The following is a 23,979-nucleotide window of genomic DNA, read 5'->3' on the forward strand; positions in this document are numbered from 1 at the left end:
TTTTTCCCTGGCAACTGCTCCTTCTAGGATTATGGGGGGTGGGGGGTGGGGCGGGTGTTTGTTGATGGCAATGTATAGCAGAGTTTAAAGTGCCACTCCCTTTCCCCTTCCCAGAGGAATAGGTGGGTATGCGAAGTAAGCGTTTTTGATGGAAATGAATGAATAAAGACTCTGATATGAAAACCCAGCTACTAATTTTCTTATTCATTAAGAGTGACTCATACCTATTCCTGGTCTTCTGGTCAGTGAAAATAGAACAACACTTACACATCGAAACATAAATGTAAGAACTCTGAAATAACCAAAAGGAAAGAAATTGACAGGTCACATCCAAAAGCAGTTGTAAAAGAAGGGAAAATAATCATAACAGTGTTGTCCATATATGACGAGTTATAGTAATTCCCCCTCAGTCATAGAACAAGGCATAAGAATCAAATGGTTTTGAAGGGGAAAGAAAGAAAGTTTGTTTGCCTTGATTCAAGATGTCGCCCACCATTCGCCGTCGTATCTCAGGTCTCTAACAAGTTCCGTGATTGTGGTCATTTTCTATGTCTTTCACTGCCTCTACCAAGACAATTCGCTGAAAGAGTCGTCCATCGTCTGTCAATATTCGCCTCCGTCGAAGCTCAATTGAACACCGTAGCATTAAAACGTGAGTGTGTATTCGCTGAGGGACGAAATACCGCACGCTGCAATCGGTGTGTGGGAGCTCGTCATGCTTTATTTCCCCCTGAAATATGGTTGACATTCGCTGATGGGACCTGGCTGTGTTATGGGGATTTTTTTTTGGTTTTTTCGACACCATCACCCAATTTCGTTTTATTTTTATTTTCTTGCCGGGCCGTTTCCCTTTGAGGGGTGTCAGTGGACTCCGTAATTATCGTTTGACTCGGAAATACCTTCGTTTTGGGTGATTTAACGGTTAATGCTGTAGTACGGCGTAAGTTATCCGACCAATCTGGACTTGGGATTCCTGTCATGTCTCTCCTCAAGGCTGTTCAAGTCAAGGTTAGGAAGACAGCACTCGCCGAATTCTTTTAATATTATAATCGAATGTTAGCCTGTCCTACAGGAATCCCAGAATGCTACAATAAATGTGGACGTAAGGTTACGTCCATGTTTGCTCAATAGCGTAAATCTTAAGTACCTAGCCCTAGCTATACCTAGGTATACCTATAGGCTAGTATCCCAATTGGGGTACCTAGCCTAGTTTACAGTTTAGGTAGTTGCTTAGCCTGTTAAGAATTTACCGCTTGGTAGATCTAGGGTACTACTATTCCGCGGCGGCCAAGACTGGCAGTTGCGGTCTTTCTATGCAGTTTTACCTCCTGAACAAGAATTTTAAGTAATAGGTAGCCTATAATATTTATTCGGACGACTGTAATTAACCCCCAGGGGCCATTACTAAACACGGCAAAATACAGTTGGACCCAATCCCTAGTGGATGTCGTATCCGCGGTTACGTTTCCTTGCAGTCCGTGCAGAATATTCCATTCTGTAGAATTGTCTTGCTATATTTTGTCTGTTGGCTGTGTAATTGACTGATTCTCTTTGTGTGCTTAAGAATTTACCATTAGGCTACTACCTATATTGACAGTCGGCTGTAATTGACCTCAGAGCTGATTCTTTTTATTTATGTGCTTATGAATTTACCGTTATTTGTTGCCGTTCGGCTGTAATTAACCGATTCTTTTTGTGTGCTGGCCACCATGGAATGCTATCATACCTATGCAGTGTTAGTAGGGGCATTTGGTAAACGCAGCCAACTAGCCTTAGGTTAGAGTAAAATAGGGTGTAGTAGTTTGATTCCTTTTATAATAAATTTCATCATTAGCATAGCTAATTGAGAAAACTTCTAGTATAGGTAGGTATCTCAGGCGTTGTTGATGTTATGGTTACCTAAAAAAAAAATAGCACTTTATATTTGTTAATGTAGGCCTAGTATAGATCTAGTAGTATTTTCAGTATGTACAATAGGCTAGTATGTGAACAACAACTATTATCCCCATACTTGGTATTGGATGTTTTCTCCTTTTATTTTAGGTAAAACTGAGGTCTAGGTAGTACCAGTTTACTCGCAAAATATGGGGGGAATGTAAGAACATGAGAGCAAAAGACAGAAAACATCGTAAAAATAAATAAAGGATATGCCATGAACCAAAACATCAGAAAAAGGAGGTAAATAATCCGTTTATGAACAAAATCATAAAAGATGGTGAATATTTCGTACAGCAACTGAAAGGTTCCATGTTGCGGTAGTAGTCTTCAGTTTTACCCTTTTTATTTCTTAAAAAAAAATTTACACAGAGCTATTGTTAATTAACAAAATTTGTTGACAACAGTAAAGAAAAATGGTGTACGTATAGCTTATGATCCAGTAAAGGTGAGATAGCTTGAAAAATTCCCCATGGGAATGTGAGAAATTCCCCATCTTTTTTTTTTTTTATTTCTTACATTAATCCCAGAAGGGCTGGTACTGAACGTGGCATCCTGCAAAGCTTTTTTTTTTTTTTTTTTTTTTTAAACATAAATAAGAGATGTTAAATTTCTTACTACTTGGTAAAATTTTTAAGTTAATCTTACCCGTACTGCATCATATACTCCTGTTCTTTAATATTCAGTCAAAAGATTCCATTAATAAACAATAACTCCATGCAGAGCTCTTCTTTAGAATGACCAGATTTGGTCCTTACTGCTTACAAACATAACCTTTATCTTTTAATGTCACAACCACTATCCTGTCTACATGTTGAGTACTAGCCTCATGGGAGATGCATGATAAAAACATAAACAAAAGACAGTCAATATTTCAGTACCAGTAAATTTGTGATGTTTCAAGTTTGTTTTTTGTATTAGCCTTTTAAGGAGACTGAGTTATACAAATTTCAGGCCTAGTGGACCAGTGGATTGGTCTTGGCTTCTTCCCTGTGTCAGCTTGGAGATTTCTTAACTGTACATGCCCCTCACATAACCCTCACTCATTAACGTCTATAGCCACACCCTTTTGTACTTTGGATAGCCATTTCCAAGTTTTACTATATTTGTGTCTTATGAAAAGGAAGAACTTTAGAAGAATGATATGGAAAATAATTATTTTATTTATTAATATTTTTACATATTACTGTGTGAAGATGAACTGTATTCACTTGAAACAAGCCCACAGGACCACTGATTTGAATTTCAAGCTTCCTAAGAATATAGTGTTAGTTTGAAAAAGGAACTGAAGGTAATAGGTAATACTGAAAGAAGAAATCAATTATTAGAAAATAAAATAAGTAACAGATTAATAAGTAGATAAAAAAGTAAGTAAATAGATTAAATACAGGAATTGCTTAAGGATAGTATTGTGTTGAATCTTGACTTGAAATTTTGAGGTTCTAATTGCATATCATCAAGTGATGACCCAAACTGTAGTGCTGATGTCTAACATGACCATAGCAGTTTTTGTACATGAACTTCCCTGCCAGATATATACTTAGCTATAGTCTCCGACGTTCCGACAGAATTTCAAATCTCGCGGCACACGCGACAGGTAGGTCAGGTGGTCTACCTTACCGCGCTGGGTGGCGGGCGTATGAACCAATCTATCTCTCCAGCCAGATTTTTTTCTTTTTCTGTCGCTGAAGCGATAACAACTGTTGTCGTTTCTTCCGATATCTTCATTTCTCGCTTGCCTGGAGATTGATTTGAACATTTTGGTGACGTATTCGCTCTATGTTGGCTTGGCATACGCTGATTGTGGACCGTTATTGACTTTGCGCTGGATTTTCCTGTAGAATGTCTGATTTTGATCTGTTTCCAAAAACTCCGGTTTTGTTTAGAGTATGTGTGACCGATGGATGTAAGGTGAGGTTACCGAAAGCTGCGGTGGGACCCGATCACACTCTTTCTGTGTTAAATGTAGGGGGAATGAATGTTCGTTTAGTAACCCGTGTCAAGAGTGTGAGGTTTTGAACGAAGATGAATATAAGGCTCTTTCTTCTTATATTTAGGAAACTTGAAAGGGATAGGGTACGTAAAGCTTCTTCAAGGAGCTCGAGCAGGTCGAGAATGAGTGAGAATGAAACTAAACATTAATGTAGTTTTAGAACCTTCTCCCAGGTCTCAGCTCCTGCTCCCCGCACCGAAGCCGTAGATTCGTCTTCGGAGGCGGCGGCCTCCAAAAGCTTCCTTGTGTTCTAAGGAAGACAAGAATCTTCGTACTGAGCAAGGTAAGAGTGTCAGAGTGATGATAAGTGCAGTGTACCCAGTGATGTGGAGGTGCGTCTGACCGCTCCTTAGTGCCTCCAGGCCTAGACCTCTTCCAGACTCCCAGTTTCCAGTGGAGGAGGAAAGTCGAAAGCCGCAGGAGGGCTAGGGAGAGCCCCCCACCGTCAGGCGTCCCCCTCGGCAGATCCTGAAGTTCGCTCCCAGGCTGCTTGGATCGAATAAGAAGAAGAATATTCTTCGCCAGTGTTTTTCGTCATCCTCTTCTCCTTCGCCGAAGCGTGGGTGGAGCTCTAAGGAGGCGTCACGCCCGTTGAAGAGGGCTGCGGAGGCTCCCTTCAGTACGTTAGCGTCCAGCCCAGAAGACTTTTCTGATGTAGCTTCCTTGCAAGCAAAGAAGCCTAGGAGATCCGGTGATCGCCCTCCTTCTCCCGCGGCCTCGCGCTGAGCTTGCTTCGGAAGAAGATCCTGGGGACTCTCCTTCTCGAGTACTAGCGGGCCTACAAGCTCAGATCACAGCCTTGGCGGACTCCTTGGCATCGAGATCGCGTAGAAGGAAGGATTTGTCTCTCCCGATCAAGAGAGCGAGGCGCGTTTTCGTCGGAAGAGCGCGCTCCTTGTAATCGGCGTTCTCCTTCTTTTGAGGATTCTTCTACTTCATCGTAACATTTCACGAGAGGAACACCACTCCCGCTCGGAGGTGTCGAGACGCCATTCGACGGATAGGCGCTCCTTGGACTATGAAGATATTTCCTCAAATCGGATTCCTGCCTCGGGTAGACGCTCAGCCCCTTCTGTTTCTCTTCTTCTAGAGTTCGTGTAAGAAGAGAGAGTCGCTCAGGTCATAGAAGACTTGGTTCGTCGTCGCCCCACCCGTCTCTTCTTTCTTCTCCTCGTCTTCTCAGAGAACCTAGGGAATGCCCTTCTGAAAGTAGGCGCACTTCTCCTTCCGACTACTGTAGTCGGGCGTCGGATAACGTGACTGGTAGGCGCTCATCGCATGGAGTTCGCTCCTCCCCTGTAAGACATCAAGAGTCTAGTAGGAGCCCTGCTCCTGGTAAGCGTCATTCTTTTAGTAGCTGTTCGCCTGGAGAAAGACACCTTGATCCTCGTTTGCTTCGTTCTCCTAGTAGGCGCTCTTCGTTCTCGAGACTCCCTACTCCTCATCGGTCTCCTCTTGCTAGAAAGTCAAGAACGCCTCAAGCGCCCTGCTTCTGTTAGGCGCTCGGAGCCTTACAGACGTTCTCCCCTCGGTAAGGACCAAGATCTCGCCGAACGCCCTGTTCCGTTTAAGCGCTCGGAGCGTAGCAGCCGCTCTCCGCTTCGTAGGCATCAAGAGCCTCTCGAGCGCCCTCTCCTGAAATGGGCGCCCTATTTTTAGCAACGTTTCGCCGCTTGGTAGGCGCCAGGATTCCACTAAGCGCCCTGTAACGGGGGGGGGGGGGGGTGGTTGGTGATAGGCGCTCGGCGCTAGTAGCCGCTCTCCTCACGATCGGCGCCAGGATCTTAGCAGGCGCTCTCCCTCTCGTAGTTTCCCTAGGGATAGACGTGGTCTTTCTAGAGAAAGGAGTCCTTCCTCTTTTGATGTTAAGAGTTTGTCTGCACTTAGGAAAGAATGCGAGTTTAGACAAGAATTTTCGGATAAGCGTCCGTCTTTTACAACTCGTCCGTTCTCCTGTAAACGCCTCCTCTCTACTTTGGAATCTTCTCCTCATTCAAGACGTTTGTCTCCTTCATCGCACTGTACCCCCAGCTAGGAAATCATCTAAGGATTCTCATAAGGATCCTCATCCTCGTTCTCCTCTTCAAGAAGACCAGGAAGCCTCTGAGGGAAGAAACTAATACATCGGCAGCCAGTTTCTTCGTACAAGAAGCTCACAGAGCTTCTCCTTCAGGAGTTCGGAGAGTCTTTGAGCCCTGCTGCTCCTCCTTCTCCACACTCGTTGTTCTCCACAGCGAAAGCAACGAAAGGATCTTCGTGTGTGAGAATGAAGCCGACTCTTTCTATGAAAAAAGAAAGCGCTCAAGAGTTTCGGTTCATGGATGCGCACTAAAGAGGAAGCGGGGAAAACAATGTTTGCCTTCCCTCCGTCGAAGCTTTCAGGAAGGACAGGATTTTGGTATGAGACAGGAGAACCCTTGGGACTGGGCCTTCCGTCTTCAGCTGACGCAGATTTTTCGGCACTAGTAGACGCCACTAGAAAGATCAGCTTTGAATTCGGCCAGAACAACGTGGGCAATGAATGAAATGGATCACATTCTAAAAGGCATTTTTAGAGTCTTGGAAGTTTTCAACTTTCTCGATTGGTCCCTCGGAGTCCTAGCCAAGAAAACTCAAGGACCGGACACGTTTTCTCCGGAGGATTTGAATTGTGTCTTATCCTGTATGGATAAATCGGTGAGAGATGGGGCCAGCGAAATAGCTTCACTGTTTGGAGCAGGGGTCTTGAAGAAAAGATCAGTATTTTGCTCATTTTTAACAAAGTCGGTCTCACATGCTCGAGATCGTCTTTGCTTTTTTGCCCCTCTCTCTACACAGCTGTTTTCCTAAACACCTGGTTCAAGACATTTCGAAGACTCTCTCTGCCAAAGCTACGCAGGACCTTCTAGCACAGTCTGCAAGGAAGCCGTGCCCTACCTTCCAGACTAAGACAAAGAAAGCTAAGCCGACCTCTCAGGAACCCTTTCGAGGGGCATCTACCTCTAGATCCTCTTCGTTCAGAGGTCGGAAACCAAACAGAAGAGGGAGGAACTTTTACGAAGTCAATCAAACCTCCCAAGTAAGACTCAAGTCCTTCAGACACTGTAGGCGCCAGGCTTTTACAGTTTGCAGAAGTCTGGGCCCAGAAAGACGCAGATGCCTGGACCCTGTCAATTTTTTGAGGAAGGCTATCTAATCCCGTTCTCTTCGAGGCCTCTTGACGAATACCCCGAGGGAGTTGACGGCCAGATACAGGGACCCCATCATGAATCAAGCCCTCCGACTAGCGGTAGATCAGATGCTGGAAAAGGAGGCGATCGAACTAGTGGCAGATCATCTTTCGGCAGGCTTTTCACAACCGCCTGTTCCTAGTTCCGAAATCCTCAGGGGGATGGAGACCGGTGTTGGATGTAAGCGCCCTGAACTTCTTCGTCGAAAAGAATAAGTTTCCACGATGGAGACCACTGCCTCGGTGTTAGCAGCACTCCGTCAGGGTGGGACTGGATGGTGTCCTTGGACTTACAGGACGCTTACTTCCACGTACCAATCCATCCTTCCTCGAGGAAGTTTCTAAGATTCATGATGGGGGAAGAATCTTCCAATTCAGGGCCCTGTGTTTTGGCCTCTCCACGGCCCCCCAAGTCTTTACGGCCATCATGAGGAATGTGGCACAATGGCTTCACCTGGAAGGGGTGAGGATTTCGCTCTATCTCGACGATTGGCTTATAAGGGCCAATTCCAGAGATCGTTGTCTGAAGGACTTGAAGAAAACCCTGGATTTTGACTTATTCCTTAGGACTTCTGGTCAATCTGCAGAAGTCAAAGTCTGATTCCCGCTCAGAGTGCGTTTTATCTGGGATCCGGATGAACTCTCTGAGTTTTCGGGCTTTTCCGTCACAGGAGAGGATAGCCCGGGGACTCGAAAAAGTAACAACCTTCTTAGGGAAAGAAGTATGCACAGTGAGGGAGTGGATGAGTCTGCTGGGGACGCTCTCCTCACTGGAGCAATTTGTTTCCCTAGGAAGGTTGCACCTGAGACCGCTCCAATTCTTTCTTCATCGAATTGGAGTCGTCCTTCTCAGGATTTGAAGTTCTCCCTGTCAATTACTCTTCAACTCAAGAAGGAGTTAGCATGGTGGGCGGATCCCGACAAGTTCTCGCAGGGACTGCCTCTTCAATCCCAGAAACCCAGCTGGTGTTGTTCTCCGATGCGTCGGAAACAGGTTGGGGGGCGACTCTGGGAACCAAGGAGGTGTCAGGAACCTGGATGGGGGACCAGTCTTCCTGGGCACATCAACAGGAAAGAACTAATAGCCGTGTGGCTTTGCTTCTGAAGGAGTTCGAGTCAGATGTGACAGGAGCAGTTGTGCAAATAAACTCGGACAACACCACGGCTCTGGCATACATCAGGAAACAGGGGGGGAACGCATTCCTTCTCTCTGTACGAAACAGCAAGAGATCTTCTTCTGTGGACAGAAGAAAGGGGGATAAAACTTCTCACCAGATTCCGTACAGGGAGAAAGGAAATGGAAGGGCGATCTCCTCAGCGGAAAGATCAGGTCCTTCCCACAGAGTGGACTCTGCACCAAGATGTTTGCCAGAGCCTTTGGAAGTTGTGGGGCAGGCCTCTCTTAGACCTGTTTGCAACTTCAAAAAACAAAAGACTGGTCTGTATTGCTCTCCCATCTCGGATCCAGGAGCAATAGGGATAGACGCTCTCCTACTCGATTGGAAAGGACTCGATGTATACGCGTTTCCCCCCTTCAAGATTCTGGGGTTGACTTTAAAAAAGTTCGCAGAGTCAGATTCCGCGAGGATGACTTTGATAGCTCCCTTTTGGCCAGCACAAGATTGGTTCACAGAGGTGCTGGAATGGCTAGTGGATTTTCCAGATCGCTTCCTCTAAGGAGCGATCTACTCAGACAGCCCCACTTCGACAGGTACCACAAAAACCTCCCCGCTCTCAGTCTGACTGGCTTCAGACTGTCCAGAAACTGGTCAGAGCGAAAGGCTTTTCGTCAGCAGCTGCTAAGGCAATCGCTAGAGCGAGGAGGTCTTCCACATTACGAGTGTACCAGTCGAAGTGGGATGTCTTCAGAAGATGGTGCAAGAGGAATAACGTTTCCTCTTCCAGTACCTCTGTGAATCAAATTGCAGACTTCTTTTTATTCTTAAGACAAGAATGTGGCTTAGTCGTTTCGACGATTAAAGGCTATCGTAGTATGGTTGGCGAATGTCTTCAGGCACAGGGGCCTCAACTTATCGGAAGATAAGGACCTACAGGACCTTATTAGGTCGTTTAATACAACGAAAATGCAGTATCCTAAGACACCTAGCTGGAATTTGGATGTAGTCCTTCAATTCCTTGGGTCCTCTAGGTTGTTTGAACCCCCTAATCAGCCTCATTCAGAGACCTTACCAGGAAGACTCTGTTTTTGATGGCTCTAGCTTCCGCCAGAAGAGTGAGTGAGCTTCAGGCGATTGATGGTAATGTGGGTTTTAAGGAGGACTCTCTCATTTGCTCTTTCCTTCCTGGTTTTCTTGCAAAGAATGAGAACCCATCAAGTCCATGGCCCAAGAACTTCGAGATTCGTGGGTTATCTTCTTTGGTAGGAGAAGAACCCGAGAGAACTCTTTGCCCAGTGAGAATGGTGAATACTACCTTAGAAGAAAAGAGCAACTGAAAGCCAACCGAGAGGTCCTGTGGTGTTCAGTAAAAAGAGCCTACTCGTCCCATTGTCCGAAGAACGCATTGTCCTTCTTCTTGAGAAGCCTCATCAAAGAAGCACACGGATCCTGCAGAGAAGAACATCTTAGGCTTCTTAAAGTGAAAGCACACGAAGTAAGAGCCATAGCAACTTCTCTTGCTTTCAACAAGAATATGTCCGTGCGAAATCTGATGGAGACAACATTCTGGAGATGTCAGTCAGTGTTCGCGAACCACTACTTACGTGATGTGAGAATCACTTACGAAAAATGCTTCGCCTTGGGCCCGTACGTATCTGCGGATTCAGTGCTGGGGCAGGGAGCTGGAACTCATCCTGTTTAGTAGTATAAATTTTTCCCCCTTGTATTTGTTGTTGTTGGTTGCCTTAAAGAGGATGCATGAAGGCATCTCTTTAGGTCGTAATACTAATCTTTAGTTTAGTAGTTTGGTTAGGTGGTCTTGATGAGTGTGGCTCCTTGCAGTAGTATGTGGTTAGGACCTGTTAAGATAGACGAAAACTCCCTTTAACAGGATCCGACTTGGATTCTACCACACAAAGGGATCACATATCCCAGTGGTAGATCGAGAGTCTTTCAGCATCAGGTCACGTCCTAGCTGTAGCTCTCCAGGCAACGCAGACTCAGAGATAATATCAATGAAGTCTTCTGCCTGAACAGGTAAGAACCAAGGTTATTTATATCCTACAACATCAGTTGTTTCTTATCTCTCCTTATTACTTTAGCTGTCCTCTTACCCTCCACCAAGGGTGCCAATCAGCTAAGTATATATCTGGCAGGGAAGTTCATGTACAAAAATGATATGTTAAACTACAATAAAGTTTTGTACATACTTACCTGGCAGATATATACGTCTAATGGCCCACCCAGCCTCCCCTCAGGAGACAGGTGAAAGAGAAAAAATCTGGCTGGAGAGATAGATTGGTTCATACGCCCGACCACCCAGCGGCGGGTAAGGTAGACCACCTGACCTACCTGTCGCGTGTGCCGCGAGATTTGGAACAATTCTGTCGGAACGTCGGAGACTATAGCTAAGTATATATCTGCCAGGTAAGTATGTACAAAACTTTATTGTAGTTTAACAATATCATATTTGTCAATAAGCAAGAATAGACAGTCTCCCACATCTGTCAGTTTGTGAGGTGGATGGCTGAGTTAGCAGTGTGCCTTGCTACGTAGCTGTCAGCATGGTACAATACATTTTAGACCTATGGACTTATTTTAAGGAGAGACTGAGAGGAATATGCCTATACTTCCCTTCTCAACAACAGTCAGTAGCCATGGAGCTAGTTGCTATGGCTCATCCCGGCAAGATTGTGGCTTGACCTGTGGTTGAATACACTTGAAGACTTTGCTGCCACTAGAGTGTCTTGGTGGTTTGTTTGAGCCTTGGGGAGGCGCTATTTTTTTTTTTTACTAATTTGCAAAATTGTGGGTAGATGTCTCAAAGAGATGTGACGTGGTGTGTAAACCTTCACTCCACAAGGTTCTGCCAAGAATAGCCTCCGCTTAAGGAATGAAGGGAAAACTTTCCCTTTCTCTTTTTGAGTGAGGAAGCGTCCCCTTTTCAAAGAGCTTGGTTCAAAATGTAATGGAAAAAAAAAAATTTTTTTGGGCAGAGAAAGTATGTTGCTACTATTCTTGCTTGTTTGCACAAGAGTTTAATTGGTCTTGGAATTACAGTTATTCCCATAATCTTTCTATCTTGAAAAAGGAATGTGCTTGGAGGAAAGCATTTGCTTCATGTTATTAATGGGTCTCGGTGCACTGCTAATATATTACTGTATCATTCTCGTCTCTGGTTGTAAGTCACTCAAAACAGTTTTTTATTATCGCATAGTATTACCTGAAGTGATGGAGGGGTTCTTCAAACTTATTGTTGCCCATATATGTGCCAGACTTTCCATTTATTGCATAGCTAACTTTAAATTGAAAGTTATCCATTTACCAGCATTTTTGGTGGTACAATTAATACAGCAGTGTATAATGTGCATACTGCACTGTGAAGTGATGAAGTGTTAGTTTAGTAGTTTCCATATTTTCTTGAAATGCGTATCGTACCCTACCTTAAATTCAGGGTCAAGAAGCACCAGTCCCTCATGGTTAATTTACTGTAGATATCTCGCGTGAGTAATTATTTATTCGTTGACAAGACACTTAAATCTGTTATTTTGTGGTTACTTTGGGACAGAGTTTTTGTTGCCCATGTGTAGTTATCTTAATATTATTACTGTTGCAGATCTGAAGCTAGATGACGTCAGTGAACAACACAAGCAATGGAGTCGCAGAGGAGAAAGCTTTTGATTCCTTTAATGTTTCTCAAGGAAAGGAAGCCCTTGAGTTGGCCAGTGAAGACTCTTTCCAATCCATAGGATCACCACCTCAGTGGACACGCAGTCTAAACAGGTTTGTAGTTCAGGTTTTTTGTTTTTTTAACTACATATTCAAGAATTGAGTGGAATTGGCTTTGTATGTTGTTGTTTGGACTCATGCAGTGAGAATGTAGTCTCCAACCAGCGACTTACTCAGTTTAGTATAGTGACACCTGCGATTTGCAGATTGTTGAATAATAAGAGTAAAAAAAAAAAATTGTAAATAAAAAAAAAGCTAATTTGTACACTCAACAAGAACATTGAAGATACAGTTTTTATTAGCTTTCATTCATCGAATTTCCCATTTGTTTTTACTGAAAAGACAATATCGCTAATTTACTCTAGAATATGAAAATACACTGCAAATTATATCATATAATTAAAACTGCAAAACAAAACCGTTCAGATACGTACTTAAAAACACAATATATGTCCGAAGTTATTGGAATTTCTCAGATGGATTCTTTCATGGAGTCGGATTGGTAGATAGAATGTGAACTTTCTGATTGTAGGTATACTATGGTATCAAGACGACAATATTTACTCGTTTTACTTCATGAACGGGGATATTATTGCATCAACGTAACTCTTGTTTGTATTCCAAGTGATTAAAGTTAGCTGATGTCAATGACAATCAATGTTGCGACGGCTAAGGTAGGTTGAGCAAATCGAGTTGCATCCACAAGTGCGTTTTCTATGATGTGAGGAGGAGCCCTAGAACTTCAAGCGGGAAAGCGCAAGTCATTGGATACTGGCTTACGTAACGGATTTCACACTTGATTACTTTGACGTTGACATGGATCGAATGCTAGTTGCTGTTTACAAAGCTACTGTCTTTAAACATAAATCTTTATCAAGGTTAAAGTAGCATGTCAGCTTAAAGATTTTCTGGCTATATGCTCCCATTACAAAGCAGTTCGTAGTAGCCTACAAGTTAAGTATATCTTAGTTTTACCAGACCACTGAGCTGATTAACAGCTCTCCTAGGGCTGGCCCGAAAGAAGGATTAGATATTTTTACGTGGCTAGGAACCAACTGGTCAACTAGCAACGGGACCTACAGCTTATTGTGGGATCCGAAACCACACTGTCGAGAAATGAATTTCTATCACCAGAAATAAATTCCTCTGATTCCGCGTTGGCCAAGCCGGATTCGAACTTCGGACCACCGGATTGGCAGTCGAGCTCGAAAACCACTCGTCCAGCGAGGAAACTGTAGTAGCCTACAGCACCCTATACGACTGCATTTCTTTGCCACGAGGCTGAAAGATCACCCAACACATCAGCATTTTTTGCACGATGTAAAAACAACTTTAATTGCCTGTGCAATACATATTGAGTTATTTATGGTAATAGATATTTTTACTTAACACATGATTTGTGGATGAAAACTGATTTTCAAAAGTACTGACTATAGCAAGAGAGCAAGAATGACCGCAGCCGGTGTCAATTTTTGAATGTTACGACAACTGTCAAATAAATCAAGATTAGGGTATGAATTTCTTAGAGGATTAACTTGAATATATGATCTTCAAATTTTATCTAGCATAGTGCAGCACGATCTTGGCAGTCATATCACCCTGTTTGGGACCCAATACAATGAATTAAGTAACTATAGATAGGCCTATGTTTGCTCTCTCTCTCTCTCTCTCTCTCTCTCTCTCTCTCTCTCTCTCTCTCTCTCTCTCTCCACTTTTGAAACATTTGAAAAAATATTATCATTTAACCTCTCAAAGTAAGTATAATGAATTGAGTATCTATCGATAGGCCTATGCTTGCGCGCGCTCTCTCTCAATCGTCATAATATTTCATTCTTTATTGTATGTTCCTCAAGATTTCCACAAGTACTCCCCAAATTTTAAAACACTTTCATTGTTTAAGGTCTGTCTTCATTACGTGTGAATTTTACATCAGTTTAGTGTCAAACATTACTTATAAATAAGGTTTCACAGTGGGTTTTTAAAAAAGGATGATCGATATTCTACCCTGAACTGACGTTACCAAACCAACATTAACGAATAATATAGAGCCTGTTTCAACACTCAAGTATAAATGATTATTGGACCTCTACAGAATCTTTATGGTGTAAATGAACTTACTTATATCTTACTTTTACCAGCCCACTGAGCTGATTAACAGCTCTCCTAGGGCTGGGGCCGAAGGATTAGATATTTTTTATGTGGCCAGGAACCAATTGGTCACCTAGCAACAGGACCTACAGCTTATTGTGGGATCCGAACCACACGGCCGAGCCGGGATTCGAACTTCGGACCACCGAATTGGCAGCCGAGCGCAAAAACCACTCATCCACGAGGAACTCTTGATGGTGTAAAGTTAATGGAAATCTAGAAAGCAACAAACACTATGATTTTGAAGCTCTGCCCCCTTTCTAGAGTTGCCAGGTGTGGCATTATTGAACAATACAGGCAGTCCCTGGGTTATGATGGGGGTTCCATTCTTGAGACACGTTGTAAGCTGAAAAAATCGTCGTAAGCCGGAACATTGTCAAAAATCCTAAGAAAACCTTACTTTTAATCCTTTGGGTACAATAAAAACTATGTAAACAGCATTCTTATTGCATTTTTCAAAAAAAAAAAAAAAAAACTTCAAATATTAATAATTTTGCATTTTTGCTGTCATATTTCTTCTGCTAGATCAGTGTTGTAAGCGTTGTAACCCTGGAAATAATTTTCTGATAAATATAATTGAAAAGCATTGTAACTTGGAATGTCGTAAGCCGAACCCATCATAAGGCGGGGACTGCCTGTATATGTCCCAAGATTTAAAAAAACTGTATCTTTAACTTTCCTTCCTGAGTGTACATACTTTTGTGTATAAAAGATGAACATGCAAAAAGATTTTGTTCCTATAAAGATAAAACTGTTGTCTTTTATATAGGCATATCTTTGGTACAAGCAGGAATCATGATGTTTTGCCACCAGCAAGGTTAGGCAGTAAAAGTTGCATATGTTGTCACATGAACCTATTTTCAAGTGTCTAAAAGAAAATCTTGGTCCCCAAATTTCATGCAATAAACAGCTATAGCACAAGTTAATCGTACATTGTATCTCCATCATATAACATGTTTTGCTCCCAGTTTCTCTTCAATTTATCCATGTAAATGATGGTGTTGATCTTTGGCTACAAGGTGACAGGGATGGATTTTTATTCAAGTTTGGTGACATGGTTGATGCTTTCAAAACAACTACTACATATTTTATTAGTATTATGAGAATAGCATCAAATTTCACATAAGTGACTTACCAAACAATTACATTAGCTGTACGCTTTCTTACCTGGCAGTCAAAAATTCAAATTCCTGGCAGCGGTAGCGCCATTGTTCGTGTAGGTGATGCAGATCCCGCCCACTTTCGGGAATACCTGGTACTGCTGATCTTAAGACTTCAATTCGTTTTCTGCCGGCCACGGGGGTAACACCGGTGGTTTGTGTTGCAGGCGACTCTCGTCGCCATTGTGGATTTTTTCTTTTTGTTGATGTACAATTTCTTGGTTGGTTTTTTTTGCTTCATCAGTTAGCTGCTAGTTATTAACGATTCATTACGAAGATGTCTGATGCTAGTTCTTCTTCAGTTAGGCTTTGCAGCAGTGGTTGCAAAACTAGATTAGCTAAACTATGTTACGATCCACACTCCAAATGTGTTAAATGTAGGGGTCAGTGCTGTAGCAAGGAATTAACTTGTGATGAGTGCGTAGTTTAGATGAACAATGTTGGAAGACTTTTCAAGCTCATTTGGATAAGATGGACAAAGATAGGAAAAGGAAAGCAGCTCTTAGAGCGGGTAGTAAAACTAGAGTACAGACAACTCCCGTGCCTTCAGAGGCAAACTAACTGTCTTTAGCTTCTCCACTTTTATCGAATATTTCACCTATTGATAGTCCTCCAACTTCAGTACCAATTACTCCAGACCAGGTATCCCATGTTTCCGATCCCAACACCATTTCCTTGTTAGAGTCCAAGATGGACAAGAAATTTGAGTTGTTCCGACACGGCATACAAACCTTCTTGGTCCTTTTACAATAGGAAGATACTAGCGGCAGCTGGATAGGTCGTAAGCTTTCGAACAAGGGGTTCGGTAGTTAACTGCTTGTCCGACAGGCGCGCGCCGCTCGACTGGGAGGTAAACAAATCACTTTTGCTTTCGGCCTCACAGTGGATGGACGTGTGTGTTCGCTCTCTGCCCGCTGCTCGTCGTTTGCTTTCTAGTTTGTTTGTAATTGTGTATGAAAGAGCTTGTAAGTACAGTTATTCTCTCTTATCATATTAATTACGCTGCAATTGAATTATGATGGAATCTCCCCGCCTCGCTACCCCAAGGAGACTTTGCCCGGGTACCGAAGGGCGCAAATGCGGGAAGTTCAGATCATTCCCCGCCCGAGATTGACCCTCATGTTTTTGTGTGCTCGGTGCCGGGGGCGCGATGCACCGGGCGAGCCCGTGATGTTTGTATGGACTGGTCGGGAGGCGCAGTGGACATTGTATGAGGGCAGGAAGAAGCGAAGGCCTGCAAAGGAGTCGTCGGAAAGCTCTCCCGCGACTCCTTTGGTGACGGACACTTCGTCTTCTTTCCTGCCGCGCTCAACTTCCACGTCTCGCGCCTTCCCCTTCGGGGGGGTGTCTAGGTCCTTCCTCCTCCCGATGTGTCGAGTGTGGAGGAGGGGCGCTAGATACCCCGACGTAGAGTTGTACTCTGGGTCCTCTATCCGCTCGTCTTCGCGCGAGCGGGTAGAGGATCCTCCTAATCACCCGACTTTTGCCTCCTCAGGTGCGGTTGCCGTGAAGGATGACCTCGGACAGGTGTGGGCATCGTTGGGACTGCAGGGCGTGCCGAGTGTCCAGGGGCTGCTCTATCATCTCGCTGGCTCCGTGGCGGTTTACGCATGCTACGGTCAACACACCACCACGACCCTGACAACACCTGGCTACGCGTCACCTCCTCACCTGGTGTACACCCAGCACGCGGTCTCTGTAACACCCACAACATCGGTGCAGGGGCCAGTCGCCGTAACTCGGGGGGAGTGTGTGATGCCGCCACCTGGGGTGGGTTTATGGGTTTTTTTTGTTTTTGTTTTTTCCTTGGGGGTTTACAAACGGGGGTATCGGTTTCCCCCCAAACCACAGGCCAGTGCTGACCGCGACCGGACTTCATGTGCCCGAAGAGCTCGCCCCTGGACCTCCCACCGGTACCGACTGATGACGTCTGTGCCGTTGGTTCGACCAGCTGTATCTGCCGTACCTGCCGTGACCACCGCTGCTGTTTCCTGTTCCTGATCCTGCCGTGTCTGCTGCCGGTTCCTGTGATGCTCGCACCTGCTGATGTTGTTCCCGTTCCTGGCGCCGCTGCTGCCCGAATTGCTGGTCTGTTCGGGACAGGTTAACGTTCCGGGCCCTGTTGCTTCGGCAACAGCAGCCCCGGCTCCGTCCTGGATGACAGACCTGACGTCGTCCTGAGGAGGTTGACGAAGAAGAAGAAGAAGAGGAGGAAGGTGTCGTCGTCGTCTTCATCGTCTTCTTCGTCGTCGTCGTCTGCCGCCTCTTCCCCTTCTTCTTCTAAGGCTCCCCCGCCTAAGAAGAAAAGAAGGTCGCCTCCCCCCCCCCTAAGAAGTCTCCTTCGGGAGCTTCTAAGGGCCCGTCTCGCTCTGGTGAGACGGGGGGTTCTTCCGCTGGTCGCCCTGCTCCTTCGGGAGCAGACCCGTCTCTTCTCCCGCAAGGAAGAAGACTACGGGGACCAGAGGGGTGCCGGCTAACACCGGCACTTCCTCACCTGCTGTCATGGTTCGGCCACAGCAGCAGGATCCGGCTCGGCCGCTCGTTCGCGAGAGGTACCGAGTGTACGGTCGCCTACCAGCGACCGTGCAGCCAGGAACCAGACCTCTGAGGTCCGCTCAGCGTCAGGTTCACGGCACGGAGCGGAAGACCTGGTGACAAAGCCGCCTCTCACGTGCGACTCTCACCAGACCAGCTCTCGCTCTCGCGGCGAGCAGCTGGCTACCCGGCGGACGTGACGGTCCATGACCGGCCACGGGCCTGAGGCTGGGAAGAGGTCCCCCCGTTCGCCTCGGCACCAGCCACGGCTGGTACCAGCGACGTGACGCGCCGTGAGGATACGCACCGGTCTCACCGTGACAGTGGAGCTCGCCGGTCGCCTGACCGTCACTCTCACAGAGAGCGATCGGGTACGGCGACCAGCACCAGCTCCTCTGACACACGAGACCGGGGCCGCTGTTCTCGGTCCAGCCGTTCTCCACAGCGAGACGGCTCGACTAGGCCTGCAGCTCGATCGCCACCGCAGGTTGACGATCGCCTGCAGTCTTCCAAGCCCACTGGTTCTGCCAGCGAGCGAGGACGGGAGCGTCAGGTCTGCCTCTTCCCATACCTTCAACCTCCTCTGTTACACCGGGAGGGGCGAGGTATTGGGAGTGAATTCGTGAAGGGTGCGCCCTTCAGGATCCCGCCACGTCGTCGTACGTACAGGCTCGGTTCTCGGACCAGCCAGGTCTTACGCACAGGTGGTTGGAGGAGACCGAGAGGGGGCTGTCGCTGCTCCTCTCCTTGAGGGAGGAGGGTCTCGGGAGGTGCTCCTGTTTGAGGGACTGGACGGTCCGACTCCACAGGATGCAGTCACTCCTGAGATCCAGAGGAACTTTGCCGAGGTTATTGCGCTGATTCGTCAGCACAACGACCTCGGGGAAGGATCGCCGCTCCCACCATCCGAGCCCACGTCCCGGCTTTTTTCTCGAGTCGTTCTGGGGCCCGAAGAGGGAACCCAGACCGACGGTGGGTTTGCCGCGGTCAGAGCTGGCTGACTCAGTGCTGGACCAAGTGAATCGCTTGTCTCTGGACAGGACGGTTCGCTGAAGTCTGGCAGGTCTAGCAAGCTACTTCCACCTCCTCTGCTACGACAGCGGCGGTTTTTTACGTGCCATCTGAGGATCCGATGCCGCCCTCCAAACAGGTGAACCCGGAGTTAGCGAGGCTGACTCCGGGTGTGTCTCTGCAACAGCTCCTGTCCGAGAACCTGTGGTTCTCGCAGCAAGAGGCACTAGGCCTGGAATCTACCGCCATGGCAGCTTTCCATGGACCGTTCTTCCTCCTGGCTAGATCTGTGGTCCCTCACAGTATCTAAGGTCGCAGCCAACTCCGGGGGAATTTCTCCCGAAGATGACTCGGCCTTCAGGAGACTTTGCCAGTCTGGGGAAGAGCCATCTCTTTTCCTTGCCCACCAGACGGTGAACCTGTGGGCCAACCTGGTTCTCCGACGAAGGGACGCTGTCCTTACTACACGGGTTTCCAGGGCGGCCGGTGGGCTGTGAAGCGGGGGCAATTTGGGACTTCGAAAATCGGACCCTTTACGGAGTTCCACGTCTCTCTTCCCACGAGAGATGGTGGACGCTGCGGTGGACAGACGGCGCACTGATGACAGTGACCGTCTGGTTCACCAGGCAGTCTCGAAGGCTTCTGGGCAGCCTCGGACTGCGGCCAAGTCTAAGAACTCGGCTAGACGCTTCCTCGGCTTGCTAAGACGGTTGCTGCGTCGAAGCCCGAGGAATGACTCTGTCTTCTTCGACTTCTAGCAAGGGGGGCCGTAACCAGCCCTCCTCCCAGCCCTCCTCATCCCTTGGGATCCCGTGGGAGGATCTGGGAAGAAGTCGAAGAAAGGGGGTGGGGGGAAAACGCTAGGGACGGCGTTCCCACCCCCTCACCTGCTGCGGAAGTGGGGGGTGCCTGGCCAGCCATTGGGCAACTTGGCAGCGCTACGGCGCCGAGACCTGGATTGTAGATGTTCCTTCGGGAGGGATATCTATTACCTTCGAATCTCGGCCACCCCTCACCTCCAACCCGGTCCAACAGCAGTCGTACGTCCCCGGGTCACCGAAGGACGTAGCACTCAGACAGGAGATCAAGACCATGCTGAGCAAGAGAGCTGTAGAGATCGTCACGGATCAGTCACCGGGCTTTTTACAGTCGACTCTTCCTGGTGGAAAAGTCTACGGGAGGCTGGCGCCCGGTGATAGATCTCTCTCCCCTGAACCGGTTTTGTTCGCCAGACCCGGTTCACGATGGAGACGGCACGCTCAGTGCTCGACTCCATCAGGGGGAGAACGATTTCATGCTTTCAGTGGACTTGAAGGATGCGTATTCCAAATACCCATTCATCAGTCCTCCAGAAAGTACCTCCGCTTCATCCTCGACGGGACGGTGTACCAGTTCAGGGCACTGTGCTTCGGTCTCTCAACGCCCCACAGGTGTTCACGCGAGTGTTCCACTCTGGTGTCTGCTTGGGCCCATTCGCACGGGATACGTCTTGATGCGGTCTCTCGACGATTGGTTAGTCCCTTGCTAGCTTCCCCCGCATCGCAAGTTTGCCCTACAGGACAGGGATCGGCTGCTCGAGTTCTGTCGCGATCTGGGGATCGTTGTGAACTTCGAGAAGTCCGATCTCGAGCCCCAAGCAGAGGATGAAGTACTGGGTATGCTGATCGACACGGTAGCAGGGCGAGTCTTCCCCGCAGACTCGCGGATCAGCAGATTCAGGGAGGCAGCCAACCAGTTCCTGTCTCGGCAGGAACAGGTAGCTCAGCGATGGCAAGTCGTGATCGGACACCTGTCCCGTCACTCGAGAAGTTAGTCCCTCACGGGCGTCTTCACCTGCGGTCCTCTTCAGTGGAGACTAAAGGAGGAGTTGGTCACAGGCGACGATCCCCCAGCTTTCCAGTGTCACTGACACAGGAGTGAGGCAGGACCTAGCCTGGTGGCTCGACGACAGGAACCTCTTAAGAGGAGTGCCTCTGCGCACTCCCCCCCCGGACATGCAGCTGTTCTCAGACGCATCGAACCGAGGGATGGGGCGCCACACCTGGAGGAGTTGCTGACTTCAGGAGTGTGGGACGAGAACGACAAGCACCTTCACATCAATGTACTGGAACTCAAGGCAGCGTTCCTCGCTCTCCAAGAGTTTCAGGACCGCTTGATGGGACACTCAGTGGTGTTTGATGTGCGACAACACCACGGTGGTGGCTTACGTCAACAAACAGGGGGGGCCTAGTGTCCCTCCCGTTGTACCAGTTGACACGGCAGGTGCACGAGTGGGCTCAGGCACACTCAATAGAGCTGTCGGCACTACATCCAGGGAAGAGGAACGTAGTAGCAGACACGCTCAGCCGTCGGGATCAGGTGATAGGGACCGAATGGTCTCTACAACCAGGACGTGGCGGAAAGGCTCTTCGACCTGTGGGGGCGACCAGTCGTGGATCTTTGTTTCGCCACCCGGCACAACAGGAAGCTCCAGGTGTTCTTCTCGGCCGTGCCGGAACCCATGGGCAGCTGCAGAGGACGCTTCTTCAACACCCGTGGACAACCTCTTCGCCTATGCCTTTCCCCCGTTCAGCCTGATTCGCAAGTGATCAGTCGAGCGCTGGTCACCCCGAATCTCAGGATGATCCTGGTGGCTCCCAAATGGCCACAGGCCATTTGGTATCCGGACCTGCTGGCTCTTCTCGCAGGAGAACCGAGAGAGATTCCCCCTTGGCACAACCTTCTCGCCCACCACAGACGTCGAGCGGATACCACCGAGCAGTCCAGTCCCTACGTCTTCACGGCTGGCTGTTATCCACCATCTCTTGCGAACGAGAGGCTTTTCTCGTAGCGCAGCAACAGAGATGGCTGGAAAACGTCCGTCAGTCCTCTGCAGCTGTGTACCAGGAAGTGGGCCGTCTTCTGTGGTTGGTGTCGTAGACGGGGTCTATCTCCTCTCAGAGCCACTCTTCAGCAGGTAGCGGATTTCCTCGTGTTTCTTCGCCGAGAGAGCTCCTATCAGTCCCCCCACAGTGAAAGGATACAGAGCCGCCTTGGCGCTCCGTCCTGAAAACTGAGGGGGTTGGACATCTCGAACTCGTTCGAGATCTCCTTGCTGATGAGGAGCTTCGAGAGGTCTTGCCCACCCAGGGAACTCAGGCCCCCTGCGTGGGACGTGACTCTCGTCCTTAGGAGTCTGACTCGAACACCGTTCGAGCCACTCCGAGAGTCGTCAGACAGGGATCTGACCCTCAAGACCTCTTCTTGCTGGCCCTGGCATCGGCGAAGAGAGTAGGGGAACTTCATGGTCTTTCCTATGATGTACGACACTCCAGGGGATGGGGATCCCCAGTGACGCTCGATTTCGTCCCGAACTTCGTTGCGAAGACTCAGAAACCGTCAGTCCCTGATGACAGGTTCGAGTCATTCACGTTTCCCTCCCTATTGTACTTCACCGATAATGATGTGGATGAAATGTCGCTTTGTCCTGTGAGGGCGCTACGGCGCTATCTGAAGAGAACTCGTCACCTCAGGCCTGAGTGTCGACGCCTCTTCGTTAGCACCGGGGTCCCACCCAAGAAAGAAGTATCCAAGAACACTCTTTCATTCTGGCTGCGTGAGGTCATCAGGAGGGCGTATGAGGCTGATGGTAGTGACGACATCCGTACGTCCCGTCCGAGAGCTCACGAAGTCAGAAGTATTGGCCCCTCGTTGGCGTTTCGCAAGAACTTCTCCCGTGGCGCAGGTCCTGAAGGCAGGGGTCTGGTCTAACCAGACTTACCTTTAACGTCCTTCACCCTACCTTCGGGATATTGCCCACAGGTCCTTGGATACCTTTTTTCCTTGGGACCCGTTGGTCGGCTGCCCTCAAACAACTGTTGTGTAGCTAACCCAGACCTCGCAGGCTGAACAGCATCGAGTCCTGGTGTGACTGTGTGGATGGATGTGTGAGTGAGTGAGTGACTGGCTCTCTCTTCCCGTCTTTCCTTCCCCTCTACCTGCGGGCAGAGGGCCATGGTCGTCACTACGCTGGATGAGGACGAGATGCAGGTGAGCTATATGACAGAGCCCCATCCTATCCCTTTCACTAGGTGGATAGGAGCAGAATATCCACCACTTCCTTCTACAAGGGGGGGAAGTGGATGCCTACAAGAGTCAAACCCATGACTTTATATTTGCTCCTGTACAGGAACAAGTTCTTGCATTGCTGGTACTAAGGAGATCGCGCTGCCCCATCTCTTAGTTACTCGGTCCAAGGTCTGACCATTGAATCCTTTGCGGTGCACACCCCGATCAATCGGACAGAGGCTTGGATCCCTCCCTCGCTCTTACGACCAGGGAGGCTTCCAAGGTTGGGCGAACACCAGTCTGTTCACAAAAGACTCAGATTCCACCCACCAAGAAGTGAGTCTTCCTATTGTAAAAAGGACCGAAGGTTTGTATGCCGTGTCGGAACAAATGACAATTTGTCCAAAATTGCATTTTTTCCTAACTATACAAACCTGAGGTCCTTTTACACATAGCCCCACCTCATGCCACCCCTCACTCTGCAGTTTTTGCTTGGGCCAAAGCAAAAGTGATTTGTTTACCTCCCAGTCGCGCGCTGCGCGCCTGTCGGACAAGCAGTTAACTACTGAACCCCTTGTTCGAAAGCTTACGACCTATCCAGCTGCCGCTAGTATCTTCCTATTGTAAAAGGACCTCAGGTTGTATAGTTAGGAAAAATGCAATTTTGGACAAATTGTCATTTCTTGGCAAAATCCGTTATGGATTTGGGTATGTCGTTTCGTGCGTTCGTAGAGAAGTCAAGTGAAAAAGACCATTGTTAGGCCAAGTGTCAGTGTTGTGTCCAAGGAGGCGGCTGTCCATTCCCCCTGTTCTCCTAGACTAAGGTCACTGTCATACTCCCCAGCTCCCGGGAGAAGACATACCGGAGGTTGAAGGGAGACTGGGCGAGTTTGACCACGGTCAGTCGCCGACTCCGTCGACGTAGTCGACTCGTGAGTGTCCAGAAAACGCCGCTGGAAAGGCGTAGATATCAGTGACGCACAGTTGTCGTCTGAGTCGAAAGTGCAGTCGCCTGTGTCGAGGCGAAAAGTGTGGAGTGATTTAGTGTCTCGTCAGTTGAAGAGACATGCCAGCGTACGAGAGGGATGTCGCCGC

At 47.8% G+C, this 23,979-nt stretch overlaps 1 long non-coding RNA gene across 1 annotated transcript in view; it reads left to right on the forward strand.

Annotated features, from left to right (window-relative positions):
• The first annotated feature begins 564 nt into the window (after positions 1–564).
• LOC135212268 (uncharacterized) overlaps positions 565–23,979 on the forward strand; it is a 38,109-nt gene continuing 14,694 nt past the window's right edge. The window contains exon 1 of the long non-coding RNA XR_010313833.1: positions 565–652. This is a non-coding gene — a long non-coding RNA (uncharacterized LOC135212268). The remainder of the gene's footprint in view (positions 653–23,979) is intronic.

The sequence above is a fragment of the Macrobrachium nipponense genome, chromosome 40 (genome assembly GCF_015104395.2).
Source record: "Macrobrachium nipponense isolate FS-2020 chromosome 40, ASM1510439v2, whole genome shotgun sequence".
Taxonomy (NCBI): domain Eukaryota; kingdom Metazoa; phylum Arthropoda; class Malacostraca; order Decapoda; family Palaemonidae; genus Macrobrachium; species Macrobrachium nipponense.